This window comes from Podarcis pityusensis (genome assembly GCF_964106645.2).
Source record: "Podarcis pityusensis genome assembly, chromosome: 7".
NCBI classification, from domain to species: Eukaryota; Metazoa; Chordata; class Lepidosauria; order Squamata; family Lacertidae; genus Podarcis; species Podarcis pityusensis.
The window spans coordinates 30,616,994-30,633,090 of NC_138031.1; the positions used below are offsets into that span (position 1 = coordinate 30,616,994).

General features: G+C 41.2%; 1 long non-coding RNA gene across 1 annotated transcript in view; it reads right to left on the minus strand.

The window, feature by feature from the left end:
- Nucleotides 1-2,961: 2,961 nt before the first annotated feature.
- Nucleotides 2,962-16,097, minus strand: part of LOC308481372 — a 39,760-nt gene continuing 26,624 nt past the window's right edge. Inside the window, exon 2 of the long non-coding RNA XR_013988596.1 lies at nucleotides 2,962-3,376. This is a non-coding gene — a long non-coding RNA (uncharacterized lncRNA). The remainder of the gene's footprint in view (nucleotides 3,377-16,097) is intronic.

The following is a 16,097-nucleotide window of genomic DNA, read 5'->3' on the forward strand; positions in this document are numbered from 1 at the left end:
ACAACTCCTTCTGCGAGAGTAAAAGGCAGCATTTCTCCCCTACCCCTGATCCAAGTGCTGGGTGGAGAGGGCTGGAAGCCCTGTCTTTTAGTTTGCATTGAAGGATTTGTGCAAAGGAAAGGGCAACATTTACACACACACACACCACTCCTTTTACTCTCAAAGAGCAGACAAAGGCTTGTCCTTGTTCTCAGTGCTGTGGTGCTTAGCACTGAGGCCAGAGATAAAAGTGTTAGAATTCCTGCTCCATGATTGCAGTCATGGGATTTCTGTCTATCACATGACGGTGTATGTTTTGACTCCGCAGAGTAGGAAGTGACGGAGACAGGATGTTTGTGTTACTGTGTTCCATGAAGTTGGACTATTGTCCTTTGTTCTTTTTCTCTTTGCTCTCTGATGCTAGAGAGAGAGGGAGCCATGTTGCAGTGCTCCGTGTGTGTTTATATGTAAATAAAGTAGATTAGCCAAAATGCTGAGTTGCTGAGGTCTGTCATGCAAGCAGCGAAGACTCTGCGGATCCCTAAGTATGCCGATGTCTGTTGGCATCGGTCGCTGTGATGTTCGGGCAGAAGAAAGCTTTTGAAGCTCCCAAACGATCGACCAGGAGGGAGGGAACATGCCAGTTGGGCAAGCGTCTCTACCAAGGTCCTACTCGAGTGTAGGACAAGTTCCTGACAACAAGATCCCCCTGCCTGCTGTTGAGAATGGATCTCTTAAAAAGCAGACAGAGGCATTATTCCCCCACCCCTCTGATCACAGCCCTGAGTTCAGCAGAATTCTGTTTGCTCTTTAGACCACAATCTAAATACCAAGCACTGCACTTTATCTCTGGCTCAGATTCCGGTGGCTTGGAAGGCCACTTCTGGGCCCCAGGCTCTGCGTTAGGACACCTCTGCCTCAGTCACTATTAACAATGTGGGTTACTTCCAGTTCCCATTTTACGAGTAAGTTTCTAAGCTTGATCAATGCTGTTGTGAACTAGGCCACCTAATGGCCACCCATCGCAAAAATGAGGCCTGGACCCATGTCTCCCAGCTCTGAATCTACCAAGCCTGTATGCAGGAAACTGATCTAAAACCATTTTGCTTTTCTCTTACTGAGGCTGCTCAACTGTTTCAGACACTGTTTGTGCTACACTAGAAAAAGGAGTCAGAGGTGACGGCGGCGGCTGACTGAGAGGAAAAGAGCGCTCCAAGGCAAACCGCAAAGGAGTTTCCCTTAACAGCTTGTTGAAAGGAAGGAGCCTGAAGAGCTGCAAAACTGCTTTCTCCAAAAGGACAGTATTGGAGAGAACATGAGAATGGCAGGCTAGACATTCTGCCTTTCTGAGAATGAAAGCAATTCTCAAGAACAGTGTACTTTGCCCAGTACAGTTGCTATTAAACACCACGACCGCCGTTCGCACCTTTCAACTTAACTAGGCAACGGGGGGGGGGGGGCTAGTCTGAGCCAGTAATAAGCATCCATGAAATTATATTGCGGTCTCTGATGGGCGATAACCTCCTGGGCATTCACTTGCATTGGAAGTTGTCTTTTGCGTGGTCAATGAAAGCAATTAAAACTCTGCCCATAAAGTGCCTGTAGCGGAAGAGTCTGTCACACAAAATGCTTATGATAACTGTCATTCTGGCAGTTTCCATTCTGTTGTCTGTGGAGGACATTTTTATCACTCTTAAACCCGCATTCTGTTAATTGAACAAATGGACTGTAATGTGTACATTCGAATTTTTAAACATCATGCTGCTTCAAGCATGGCTCTTGGGGGAAATCTCTTGACCTTTTGGGGTGAGTTTTGATGAGTGTCAGAGAGCGAGAAAGTGAATGTAAGTGAAGGAAATTTGGATCCTGGCACACCCACCTATGAAAATATCATCAGCAAAACACTTCATCTGCTGCTGTCAGGAGGTGTAATCTTTTGCCAAATACCCAATTATCCAAATATTTGGGGTTTCCATCAAGTCCCTTTGGATATGTTGAGGTTAATAAATGCATAATTTGCCACCTATTTCACAGCAATATTTTCTTAAAGCATGGGCACAACAACTGATCTGTTTCCCTTTCAAGCCAATTTGCAGTAAATTGATACAAAGCTTCTTCTACATCAGCAGCAGTTTGCTGCCAATTCTAAAAGGATATAGGCTACTTATACGCTAAGCACATTCAAAGCACACCCTTTCCCCAAAAAGAATTGGTGGGCCCTGTAGTTTATCCCACACAGAGTTCTCAGCAGCCCTTAACAAACTACAGTGCCCAAAATTCCTTGAGGGTGGAAATGTGTTTCAAATTTGCTTAAAAAAGGGAGACGTATCACTTTGGGTTCGTTCATACTTATGCTTGTCCTGTGCTTAGAAAGCAGTTTTCCATTTGACCTGTACTTTCTAGGTACCCTTGCCCTTCTCCTTTCCCAGGAAAAATATGCTCTTTAGCTCTAAATTGGAGCAAACATCAGTCTGGAGATGAACACTTTTATTATTCATACGTTTTTCTGTGTTCTGTATTTTAATTATTTGATATTCTGTACAGTTGTACCTTGGAAGTTCGACTTCCAAAACGTTTGCAAACCAAAGCGTGGTTTCTGATTGGCTGCAGGAAGCTCCTGCAGCCAATTGGAAGCCGCAGAAGCCCTGTCGGACATTTCACTTCCAAAAATAGTTCAAAAACCGGAACACTCACTTCTGGGTTTCGATCGTCCGGGAGCCAAGGTGTTTGAGATCCAAGGTATGACTGTATTTTGATATTTTGTAAGCTGCTTTGAGAAGCTTTGTAGAAAGCGAAGAACAAATATTAGCAACCACAACAACATCCATTTATGTAAGTATGGAGGTGCTTTTATCTTATGCTGGTCTATGACTGTAATAAAGATTTGGATTGGATTAGACCATCCACTGACACCCCTTCTAACATTTTCTTTTGAAACGGTGCAGTTATCATCTTAATACAATACAAATTCATACTGCTATGTTTTATCAGTGTTAATTTTATTTAGTAAATGACTTTTACATTTAATTTTTATTCATCATTGTTGCAAAATTAAATTTAAACTGTGGTCACAGTCTGAGCATCCATGACATAAACTGACAGCAAACACCATTAAACTTGCAATATTTCTTCAATTATCTTTATTTTTGCATGTTTTCCCCAAAGCAGAAGATATATATTTTCTCATTTCTTGAGTTAATTTATTCTTCCTTCTCTGAATTTAATGTCAACGTTGACGTTTCTATAATATTCAGGACTTTATTTGGCCGTATATCAATTGATGGTGCATTATAGTTCTTCAATATTGTGCCATGAGCAGTTTTGCAATGACTAATAAGTTAGAAATGGTTCTCTTTCCATCTTCTTTGTTTCTGAAATAATCCAGGGGTGGCCACTTCTGCAATGCCAAAAAAGAGGACAAAATAAAGATGCAGATCTTCAGAAAATGTTAGTATGCAAATTCATATGCATAGGTGCACATTTAAAAATTATTATCATAATTTAAAGAGAAATATAGCGAGGAACCATGCTACTATAATTGTTTCACTAGCAGCCTAGTACCTGGTGCTGCTCAGGAATTCTGAGAAACTAAAAAATAACCTTCCGTTTTTAAAGGTGTCCTCTGACACCTTGATTCAAAATAGCATCCCATTGTATCCAAACATAGACATGCTCCTTGATATCAGGAACTATCATGCAAAATTTGGTTACAATATCTTAAGAAGTATTGTATGCATAGAAAACAGATGGGCACACAATTACAAAATATGTAGTAGACAGGCTGAAAGTACATGGCATTGACCTGGAATTCTAAGAAACCAAAACACGTTGAGATATATAAGTGGATATAGTGTAACTTGTAAGTTTTACGAACTCCACCTCAGGGCCCTGACCCGACCTAGAGAACACCAGACCTGGATACAGACCATAATATTTTTTTTTTTAATGATATTTATTAAGAATTTTAAAATTACAGGAAAAACAAAGAGAAAAAAAGGGAAAAAACAAAAAAAACAAAGGAAAAACAAACCACAATCAAACAATACAAATTGATAAAAATCAAAATCAAAAAGCAACAACAAAACACGTAACACATCACAATCAAAAAGCAAAAATAAGCCACAAAAATTTAAAAACAAATCCAATATTCCCAAATCCTTAACTGTCATTGCCTTATTTCATCGACCTCCTCACTCCTCCCCTTTATTGTATTCTAGTTGTTAATTATCACAGCAAATCCTTTCCATTTTTCATAATATTCTGTCATTAAATTACCTTAATCTATTTTAACCTTATCTTACTATAAAAGACCCTAAAACTTAAAACTTAGATCTTATTTATACCAATTTCTCATAACCATAACATATTCTTACATAATTCTTTTAACAATTCTGCTAAAGCCAAATAATTTCGTTCCAACATTTTTCTAACATTCATCAATTTTATAAAACAATCCTAATAATTTTTTTAAAAAACTTTCTTCCAATCTTCATCCAACGTCTCTTCCTCCTGGTCCCGGGTTTTGTCAGTCCTTTCTATCCCATCCATCTAGCTCATTAACCTGGTAATCTTATGTCCGAGGCCCTTAAGTCTCTTCCATGTCCTTTCCGCAGATCTTCTTCATATTTATACCTGTACTTTACTTTGTCTCCTGCTCCTTTCACTCGTGGAAACTCCAACTTGACAGTATTTTTGTCCCTTCTCGACAAATCAGCCCCTTTTCCATAGTCCACACTAAACTCCATGTGGTATTTAAAAACATGTTTCAAAGTCCCTCCAGAGTTAAGAACCCCCACAACCCCAAATATCTCGCAGCCCATTGCCAGACTTGAAAAGTCAAAACATCCCTGCATATGGGGGTCTATCCAACCCCCATTTCCAAACCAAACAAAACTCTATCTCTCCAAATCTGGCTTTTTCCAAGTTCATTTGTCAGATCCAACAATTCATGTTCCTGCTGGGCCACAGCTCGCTCCATCTCTGACACCCGAGGTTCAGCAACATCCTCCTCCCTCATCTGATCTGTCAGAGCACACTCCTGAGTTGGTTCCTGGGTGGGTTCTATATAGTTACTCACTACCTGTTCAAAATTTCTGATTGCAACAGTCATCAAGTCTGTCTTCTCATGTAACTGTTCCAATAAGGCACTTGTTTTGCAGAAAGCACGCACCAGAGCTTCTGAATACATTGTTATACAAGGTCAGAAGTCTATTCCCACGATCTTAATCTGTTGCAGCTGCAGAGCTCCCCGGTTCAAATTTAGTAACAGTTTCGCAGGCTCCCTCTAGGGGAAGAACTTCTATTTGTATCCATCTCTTTTCTTTTCTTTTATTTCTTTTAAATGCAGATCTAACAACAAAGTTTCCTTTTTCAGATATTTTGTCAGTATTTGTTCCTTTAAAATGCGAAGGAGAACAGTGGAATCACTATGTTTCTCTTCTTTTAACTGTCTGTCAAAGACGTTTGTCTATAGTCAATGAACTTCCAAAAAACGTCAGTCCTGACACCCCGCTCCCAGGTTCAAGACGGTGGAAAATTACTTTTCTTTACACTCTCTTCTGCAGGTTTAAACAGTCCGGAAAAAATCCCCCCTCTTCTCCTGCTTCCGAAGGGGGTTCAACAATTTTAGATGATGAAAGTTAATCCTTTACAAACGATTTTCTGAACTCTTGTTTGCCATGTCTTTGCTTTAATCTATCTACAAGAAACGGAAGGCTGACTTCCTGTTTAGACCTTCCCGTTTCAGTGCCAAATTAAAAAGAATTTCTTAGTCCAATTTTCCTTTCTACTCACAAGTCGTTGTTTAAAGTCCAATTGTCCGAATTTAAGCTACTCACGGGTAGTTGTTTTGGTAGCCAAATTGTCCCAGGAAAAAGGCAGCGCTCTCTGGCAACGGCTGTGCGGCTTCGCTCCACGGAAGAAGCAGTTGACTCTCAGCACCATGCCACTTGCCCCTCTTCGCTCCGGAGCCCGTAACTGGGTTCCTTTACGAGTTGGGGGGGCGCAAAAGGTGCCCGCCGAGTCCCATGGTCACAGGCTTCATCCGCCTGAGATTTTTCAAAGGTCCCCGCTTCGCCGTAGCGGGAAAGACCCGTTTTCCGTGGAGCCAGTCCCTCCGGATCAGAGGGAATCCGCCATTACCGATGGCGCCACCCCGGAAGTCCTGATACAGACCATAATCAATTGAGACCTTGGGCACCCAGTAGTATCCAAATATAGAACAAAACCCAGTCCTTGCTCTTAGGAAATATCGTGCCAAATTGGGCAACCATAACTTCAAAGGCATCCAAATCAAAACAGTTTAGAATTGTCACAGCAAACTGGGCAAAGTCACATTTTGGTCCACAGTCTTGATTCAAAATGGTATCTGACATCCAAACATAAATGAAAACCAGCTCCTCCACCTCAGGAACTCTTACGCCAAATTGGGCAGTAGTATCTCATGAGGCAGGACGCGGGTGGTGCTGTGGGTTAAACCACAGAGCCTAGTACTTGCTGATCAGAAGGTCGGCGGTTTGAATCCCCGCAATGGGGTGAGCTCCCATTGCTCGGTCCCTGATCCTGCCCACCTAGCAGTTTGAAAGCACGTCAAAGTACAAGTAGATAAATAGGTACCACTCCGGCGGGAATGTAAACGGCGTTTCCGTGCACTGCTCTGGTTCGCCAGAAGCGGTTTAGTCATGCTGGCCACATGACCTGGAAGCTGTACGCCGGCTCCCTTGGCCAATAAAGCAAGATGAGCGCCGCAACCCCAGAGTTGGTCATGACTGGACCTAATGGTCGGGGGCCCCTTTACCTTTACCTATCTCATGAGGCATCCAAATGCATAGAGAACAGACAGGAGGACAGACAGAAAAACCACTTTCCTATATATATTGTAGATAAGCACACCAGAAATGTAGAAATCCCCACAATGGATATTAGAGTCAGTGCCAATATTCAACACAAAGAAACTGTTGTTGAAACTTAGGGGAATTCCAACAAGAACTTGTGATGAGATGTGGAGGTGTCATTGGGGAGGAACTTGAAAAAGCTGCATTGTACAAGCAATTCTTTCCTCATGCTTCTTAAAACGTGGCACGTAGCTCCCAAAAATGGGTTAAGCTACTCAACTTACAGACCCAGAAGTATTTTTTTTTTATGGAAGGCCCCAAATTCTTTCTTTCTTTCTTTCTTTCTTTCTTTCTTTCTTTCTTTCTTTCTTTCATTTGTATAGCGCCCTTCAACCAAAGATCACAGGGTATTTCACAACATAAAAATACAAAATGAGAACACTAGATACATAATAAACAAGAACAAAAGCAAGCCAATAAGCACCTTCCCACAAAACACAGAATATAGAGAATTGTTTTCCTTGGCGCCTACAACCAGGATTAGTCCTCCCTAGTAAATATTATAGGACTACTGCCTAAACATTTTCAGTCATTTTCTCTGATATCCACGTGACAAAATGTGAAGCATCTTACCACAGTTGTCCTTATTTCAGATTTAGAGGTATGAACTCAGTGAATGCAAATATTGACATTACTATGGCTAGTACTGTCATTTTATTGCTCAGTTAGTGGGGGCAACTGAAGGGGACTTTAGAATAAGTGGAAGGAACCAAAAATTTGAATTTCCAAAAGTGGTATCAGAAAGTAGATCTGGTCCAAAACATTTTGCTGCCTGTGGCAAGGGACAATTCCCATTCACCCAGAAGGGTAGAGAAGCTGACAAGAGTGGCTGTGGGGTCTTACTTCAAGACTGGCATAAAAGTCTAAGAACAGCCCGCTGGATCAGGCAACCAAAGAGCATTCTTGACTGTTTATCACACCTGAGGGCAGCAGGCAAGCTTAAATGGACAAGGCAGCCCCCCTGCCCATCACACACAGTTCTGTCCTTCAGTTCCTTGCAGCTGTTACGCACCCGCTAGCATCTGACACTTCAGGTGACTGCACTACTATGCCTAATGGTGGGGTCGGCCCTTTCAGAAAGTACACAAAAGCTATATTGAACCAAGTAAGCATTTAGTATTTGAATGTATTGGGGAACTTATTTGCAAAGTGTAGCCCTATTAAGAAAAAAAAACTCCGTAGGCACAGCTGCCTAAGAGTCTACTGAACCGTTTGAGTTTAGGGTATATGTTGCTTAGCATACATTCTGTGTTTGGTGGTCAAAATTTCAAAACATTACCACTCCTCTCCTGACAGTGGGTGGCTTGTCTAACTTGTGTCAATGCTTATAGCAGCTTTCTTCTGCTTTTTGTTAAGCAACTCACCTAGAATAAACGAAGAGTCACTGAAATATAACTTTAGCTTGAGGGATACCATTACATAGGATTTTCATGCAGCATTAGACCATTTGGTTAAGATAAAAGTGCTGTCAATACACATATGACTCACTTCTGCTACGCAAGCAAGCTATTTTGTTATTCTTCACATCCTTGAAGGAACCGATGCACAGAAAACAATTGTCCGCAACCTCAATAAGTAAGACAAACCTCCATGTCTGCTTTTCAAATGGTTGATTAAATTTCGCTATGTGCACCTACAAGACTACAATTTCAGATTATCACAGGGAACAAGTTATTTCAGGAATATATATATTCTGCATTTATGAGAAGACCTCTGCACTGAAGTGCATCTCACTCCAGCATAATATTATTTTCCAAAACCAGGCCTGCTTATTCATGCTTTTATAAGCTAACTACCCTGTTATCATTTTTGTGCAGTATGGGAATATCTTAATAAATAAATAGTGTGTGTGTGATATGTATTAGGGGCTGTGCCCCGTTTGCTTCACTTGCCAACAGTTGCAACCTGCCTCCTCAAACCCCCAACCACTAGACCTCAGCAACCCCTACTCCCCACACTGCTCCCTTTGCTCAAACTGCAAAGCGTGTTCTCCTTCATGGAGAGCACGTGTTGCGGTGGGGTCTGCTGAGCCACCCCTCTGTTACCAGGCAGGGTCTCTAAAGATGGCCTGGGGCAGTGATTGGTTCACTGGGTTGCTGGGGTAAAAGTTATGTTGCAGTTTTGGTGGGAGGGGTAAAATGTTTAAATACTCTGCACGCAGCCTGGAGCTTTCTCTTTGCTGCGTGCAACGGATAACCCGCCCACCCGCCCTTGAGTAGGGGTTGTTGCATTGACCTTGCTATGCCTGTCATGGGGTCGTCTGCCGTTGGGGCAGGGGCCTGGTAGGAATTTTGTCCATCTGGCTGATTGGCTGGGCCATTTGGTTTTTGCCTACTGCATAGCAAATCGTCACAACTTGTAAGGTTGCGGTTAGGCATTGGTTATAAATTGGTGGAGGAGGGGTTAGGATAGGCTGGGCCTGCCCCTCCATGGTTGCTGCGGAAAGGGAATTCCGTTAAAGGAATCCTGGGGCTTGCCATCTTTTCGTCCAATCCCTGGAATGGGACTAGGGCCGGCAAGCCTTCGGGGAGCATGCAGATGAGAATTGAGGGTCTGTGACTCAGCTCCATTTCTCCCCGACTTGCTTTCCCCCGCACTGTCTTTCAGTGGTGCCCGGAAGTCAGTTCTGTCCCCAGGCGGGGGGACAGATAGTCTTAACCAATGCCTAAACAACCACTCACGGTTTTGTATTTAAATAAAGTTGTGGCCAAAATTATGCCAAAAACCTTAAACAAAAATTAAGTGTGCGTTATGAGTTATTTGGGGGGTGGCTTGGGGACCTCGACACACAAATGAACTGCAGCTTGACGACAATCTTACATTATTATTATGTAGCAAGATATGCAAGTGTGTGTGTATATAGATAAATCTCAAATAAATCATAAATCACAAACACACCCTTTGATGTATATCAGAGCCTCTGAATACTAGAACATTTTGCTTTAAGACCTTAATGTCTCTTTTTTTGTTTTGTTAGTCAGTATATTAAATCTCCTACCAGAATCCAGAGCAAACCTGCCTAAAGTGCTGTTGTTGCTTTAAAAAGTGTGTGTGCAAAAGTGTGTGTGTGTAGTCTCCTTGGAAATTTTTCTTAGAGCTAATGGTATTTCATAGAATCATAGAATTTCAAAGGACCACAAGAGACATCTAGTCCAACCCCAGCAATGCAGGAATCTTTTGTCCAACCCTGATATTAAGTGTCTCATGCTGTAGCAACTGAGCTATCCTTGGCCCATTATAGATTTCAGATGTCATGAGACATATCATGGCAAGAAAGCAATTTTAGTAAGGATTTGATCATATAATTGCTCTCAGTTCAATTGATGGAATGTTTTTCTCCTATGCAGAATTGCAAATACACATGAAGAAAACTGATTATAATAAAAAAAAAATAGCCAATGTGTCTGCCGTGATCTTTGTGAGAAAATCCTTACAGTTTATTTTGCACTTGCTGACAATTTATGTTGTGATAGCCTAATACACTCACGAAGCTCACCTCGTCTGCCAGATTTCCGTGCTTACATCAATGAAAGTGTTATCCATTGTGTTATCTATTGAAGCTTATGTGAATAGATTTGATTTAAAAGGCTTGCATACCGTTTATCTAAGAAACTGCTCCGACTACCATGTAATCCACCATATTCCGTTTCAGATTCAGAAAATGGACAATTATTCCAATTATGTCTGATTCTATCTGATTTGTTACCATCAGCTGTGCAATAATTTTGTGCAAGTTATATAGAGGGAAGGACAGGAGACGAATGGGAGGGACAAAAGCTTGCTGGCAAAGTACATGCTTTGCATTCAGAAGGTCCCAGGTTCAGTCCCTATCATCTCAAACTAAAAAAGACTGTGTGGTTTGAAAGACTTCTGTCTCAGAGCAGGAGAACTGGTACCAGTCAAAGTAAACATTGCTGGTTTTGATGGACTGGCCTAGTTTGACTTCCAATAAGGCAGGTTCTTGTGTCACAGAATGTGAATGGATATCTGTTAGCGCTGCATTAGTGGGATAATATTTCAATGTGCACTTGCAATATGAACATGTACAGCTATACAGGATTGAGGTTGAATTGAATAACTGTGAGTTCATTCTTTAAAGCCTCTCAGAAGTATGTGATACACAGACTATACTATTCATCTGGCTGGAGTGTCCTAGAGTGTCCAAGCTGGTGCCCAATAGTTTAATTTTTACAATCTGCTTACATTCAGAATCTGAACATTATGGACACTACATCAGCACCATGAGGAATGATGACGGTCTGTGTGTTATCACCAATTTTGTTGCAATTGCCTAAAGTAGGGATTGATAACACCCTTATTGATGAGCTGAGGAAACTTGACTTGTCTTAATCTGCCTTGTAGGGCATCTTCAGAAGAAAAGGTGAAGGAGTAAACCCTACACAAATCCAGTGTGGAGTCCCTGAGACGGTTGGATGGCACTTTGTACACCTCTTTCTAGCAACTCCTGCAGCCAAGATGGTGCCAAATGTATTGCTCTGCTTTCCTTTGGACCACATCCATGAGAGCGGGGGTCTTGCTCTCTGCGCAGGCCAGGAACTCCATACACACTGCCTGGGCTTGTGCCCTGGAGAAGCCACTTTGGTGCTGCTAACACAGCAAAAACAATGCAGAAGACAGCAGTTACAAGTTACTGGTCTTTTCAGCCACAGCAGGCGCTGTGATTCTCCAGCAGTTTGCCTTCATTCCCAGAGGCACACTCCATTGTCTTTCAAGGCAGACAGATGCCAACAACAGAGTAATGCCAAGTGCAAACTTTGATATTTATCAAGGCATCGTTGGGTTAGTCTCTTTGGTCTTACTACTGTTATTGATTTCAGTTTCAGTTAAGGAAGCTCTTACTGTCCTGTTATTTGACTGGTTTTACAGGTTCATGCTTAAATGTGGAATTTGGGTGCTCCTTTTCTTATTGTAAGTCAGAGACCTTTGATGCAGAATGATGCCTATAAACCTACATCTAAAAAAAGATCACTTTTTTCAGGGGCTATACTTCTGTGTGTGTGTGTGTGTGTTTGTACATGTTGTACCTCACACTAAGTTCTTGAACACCAGATAATATATAAATAAGAAGCAATCTGATTTGGAATGGAATGGAATGGAAATTATCTTTTATTATTTCTTCATAACTGGGAGTTGGGCAAGAATGTATGTTATGAGTTTATTGCCTATGATGAAATACAGGAGTATTCCATTTTAGTCATCCATTTTCACAACGTGCAGTAATGAGAGTTTATTATTTTGATCCAGAACTTACTTAATATTTCTAGTTTGCCCTATGGCTGCACACACTGATGCACAATTAGGAGTACTCAAGTCACACTGAAATCAATGAGGATTAGATAGGCTTGCTCAATATATTGTTATTGTTGTGAAGATTCATAATATTGATGTGACATACAATGATTTTAATCCCAGTGTATTTATGGAATATGTAAATTGTATATTTGCCTTGTTTACAGTAATGTAAAAATTTCATCCAGAAAATCCACTCATGTACTGATAGCAACCTAAAAAAGTATGCCTACATTATTGCAGATGTAGGTATACTTTTCTAGGTTGCTATCAGTACATGAGTGGACTTTCTGGATGAAATTTTTACATTATTGTAAACAAGACGAAGGGGTGATAGGTGGCGACTTAAATCTTGTACTTAATAACTATTTTGATAAAAGCAGAATTTCTCCACTATCACAAAACATGTGCAAATCACCATCTTTTAAAACACCCTTCTACAAAATATTACATAAACACAATAACTTTGACACTTAGCATATAGCCAAGCTAGAACCAAGAAGCTATACACATATGCCAGCAAAGTACACAAATTACCCCTGACTGGGTTATTTATTAATCACAGAAAGCCTTATCTCTCAGGTTTACAAGTCGGAGATTGATCTTCTTCTTGGACCATGCCGCTGTAATCATGAATAGTACACAAACCTAAACTTTTCTATTGGAAATTGGACTACTGGATATTAAATAGTTATTTTTACTACAGAGAAACTTTAAAGATATTCCTAAAAACTATAATCATCAGCCACTTTTTTTCTTTTTTCTTTTTTTTTGGTAAAGCTAATAAGCTCTGTTTTCCTTGTATGGATGTTTTGTTACTTGAAATTAAAAATCTGTTAAAAATACTATTAAATATACATCACATTAAAGTATACTTGTTGGCACAAGCGACAAGCCATATATGATTTACAAACTGCAGTCTTTAGAACATTGTGATTTTTCCAGGTATTCAAGAGACAGTTTGGGCTCCCTCTGGTGGCGACTTTAGTTTGTGACAGTCTTTGTTTCACTGTCGCTATAGAGACTTGTTTCCTACTTGGTGAACAAGTAATAAATAGTCACCCCACCCCAAATGTATTGCATTCTAAATCCTATTAATCCTGATGGAATGCACTTTCACTGTACTTAGCAGTTTGTGTAAAGCCATGTAAACCAAATGAAGGATGATTTTGATCCAAGAGTTAAGTCCCATTAATGACATGTCTCCCACTGGAACCAATGATACTTTAAAGATATTTGGCTGTACTGTGCCCACTCCTTTTTACAAAAATGCCTGGAAAGATTTTATTTGCTCAACTATTTAAAATATTTACATTCTCTCATTTCGTGCGAGGCACTTCAGGGAACTTAGCAAATATATTGGGGAGAAGGGGATGTAAGTCGTATAAAGCCATAAAACACACAAGCCAACAACAGAAAGCAATCCTATTTGAGCAGATCTCTGAAATAAAATACATTTAAATTGCTGCTGGAAGCCTACTATATAGGGAGCAGAACATACTTCCTCAGAACTTTGGCACCATGGTGAAAAAAACAAGATCCTGGGGAACCCTCAGACAATGGAGCAGAGCCTCTGAAAGAGATCTTTATAAACACTCACAGTAGTACCTTGGGTTACATACTTAATTCGTTCCGGAGGGCCGTTCTTAACCTGAAACTGTTCTTAACCTGAAGCACCACTTTAGCTAATGGGGCCTCCCACTGCTGGCACGCCGCCACCGCTGCACGATTTCTGTTCTTATCCTGAAGCAAAGTTCTTAACCCGAGGTACTATTTCTGGGTTAGCGGAGTCTGTAACCTGAAGCATCTGTAACCTGAAGCGTCTGTAACCCGAGGTTCCACTGTACATTCATGCAAGAGAAGATGAGCTTGAAAGTATTAGACCAGGAGTCAGCAAACTTTTTCAGCAGGCGGACGGTCCACTGTCCCTCAGACCTTGTGGGGGCCCGGACTATATTATGAAGGGAAAAAATGAACGAATTCCTATGCCCCACAAATAACCCAGAGATGCATTTTAAATAAAAGGGCACATTCTACTCATGTAAAAACATGCTGATTCCCGGACCGTCCATGGGCCGGATTGAGAAGGCAATTGGACTAATTGGTCTTAGTTTGCCTACCCATGTATTAGACAGTGTCTGTTGAAACCTAAATAGCAGAGGGTGTATTGAATGAGGACCAAATTGCATGGGAATCTGCCTTATTCTGAGTCAGAGCATTATCCCAGGTCTAGACTTATCCACTCTGATTGGCGCAGCTTTCCAGGAGTCTTTGCAAGCCCCACCTGGAAATACCTGGCGTTGAATTTGGGAGCTTTTGCAACGCTGCTAAGCTATGCTCCTTCCATGACAAGTTGACTACAAGATCACGAATAGTACACCTTTCTGATAAACATATTTCTCTCTCAGCACGTGTCAATCAGGACTAGCAATACAGCACAACAGAGGCTATCCCTTTCTGTTCACAACATGGGCGGGACACAACTCGAGAGCCCTGCCAGTGGAAGCCAGCGGACTTTTGCTAGTGCAACAGGGCATTTCCCCCTGTGGCCCACAAACTGGATCTGCCAAGATCAGGCGAAGCCTCAGAACAGCACACAGGAAGAGGAGAGGGCAGATTGTTCCATTTGCAAAGCAGAAATACTTATGCTGACCCAGTTTTGTGCTACATTGAATGCCTCCTCATGTTCCTGGCAAAAAATATATATTCCCCTGGAGCTTGTTGTTCCCCCCCACGAGGGAGGCCATTATTGGCACCAATAGCAGCTTCTGTCACTCTGTAACTCTTGTTATGGTATGTACATGTGATGTCACTGGTACAGTAGTGTTGGTAAAGAAGGAGAAACCCCTTCTTCCTGATTCTGATTCATGATTCTGGTGTCGATTATCCACCAACTTCTGTATGGTCAAGAAAAGGGGGGGGGGGACTAGATAGGTCCTGCACATAGGCTTACAATGTATAAGACACAACACAAAAGAAAACTGGGATAGAAGGGAAGAGAAAAGAAATGTAGCTGTAAGTATCAATATAATTATCCTCTGTATTACAGCTGTGAGGGTGAGGATCTAATGTGGGGAGAGGTGGGGAGAAAGAGATGTCTCTAACACCACCTTGTGATGACATGGCAGAGATAAGATTGAGTCATTTAATTATATGTAATTTGGCCCTTAGATTAGGGGTTGTTTATATGTTTTTTCAGCACATTTATGATTAGGGGTTGTATATTGTTTTTTCAGCACATTTATGAATTTCCCGGTGGAAACCAGAGTGCTAGATATTCTCTGTGCTATGAAGACTTAATGAATAGCAAGCACGAAAAGCTTAAGTGAGCTCTACAGCGAGGCCCACTTACTGTTTTCCTGCCGTCATTCATGTGTTCCATGTCTGACTTCTATGTAAGACTTGCAATGACCCCCAAGTAAAACAAAAGCTCATTTGTAAAGCTTGGTTGGAATACACAACCCACAGACGTGTTTTTAATAAATTGAATTTGTGGTGAATTCTCCAGAACACTCACCGTGCTAGACAAGACAGAACAACACACAAATGTAGCTTGAGCCTCCCAAACTCAGCTCAAAACAAATCCATAATAAGACATCTAAAAATGTTCACCAGTTTTTATATTTAACATGTTAGGATCTCTGCAAATGGCATGGGTTTCAGCCGTGTCCTATTTGGCTTATACCAAATGGACAGCATTTGAGGTGTTTGGTTTAGTTAACGTGTCTCAGATGGCATCAGATTTTTATTCATTTGTATCAGGAGACATTTCTGTAGGACATGGCACAGCTTTTGGATATTTAATTCAAGAACGCTCTGGAGATTCTTTGAGAGGTGCTCATGTCTAAACACCCTGATAATTGGTTTCTAAAACTGAAACTTCTTGTATATGAACACACACACACAAACCCACAA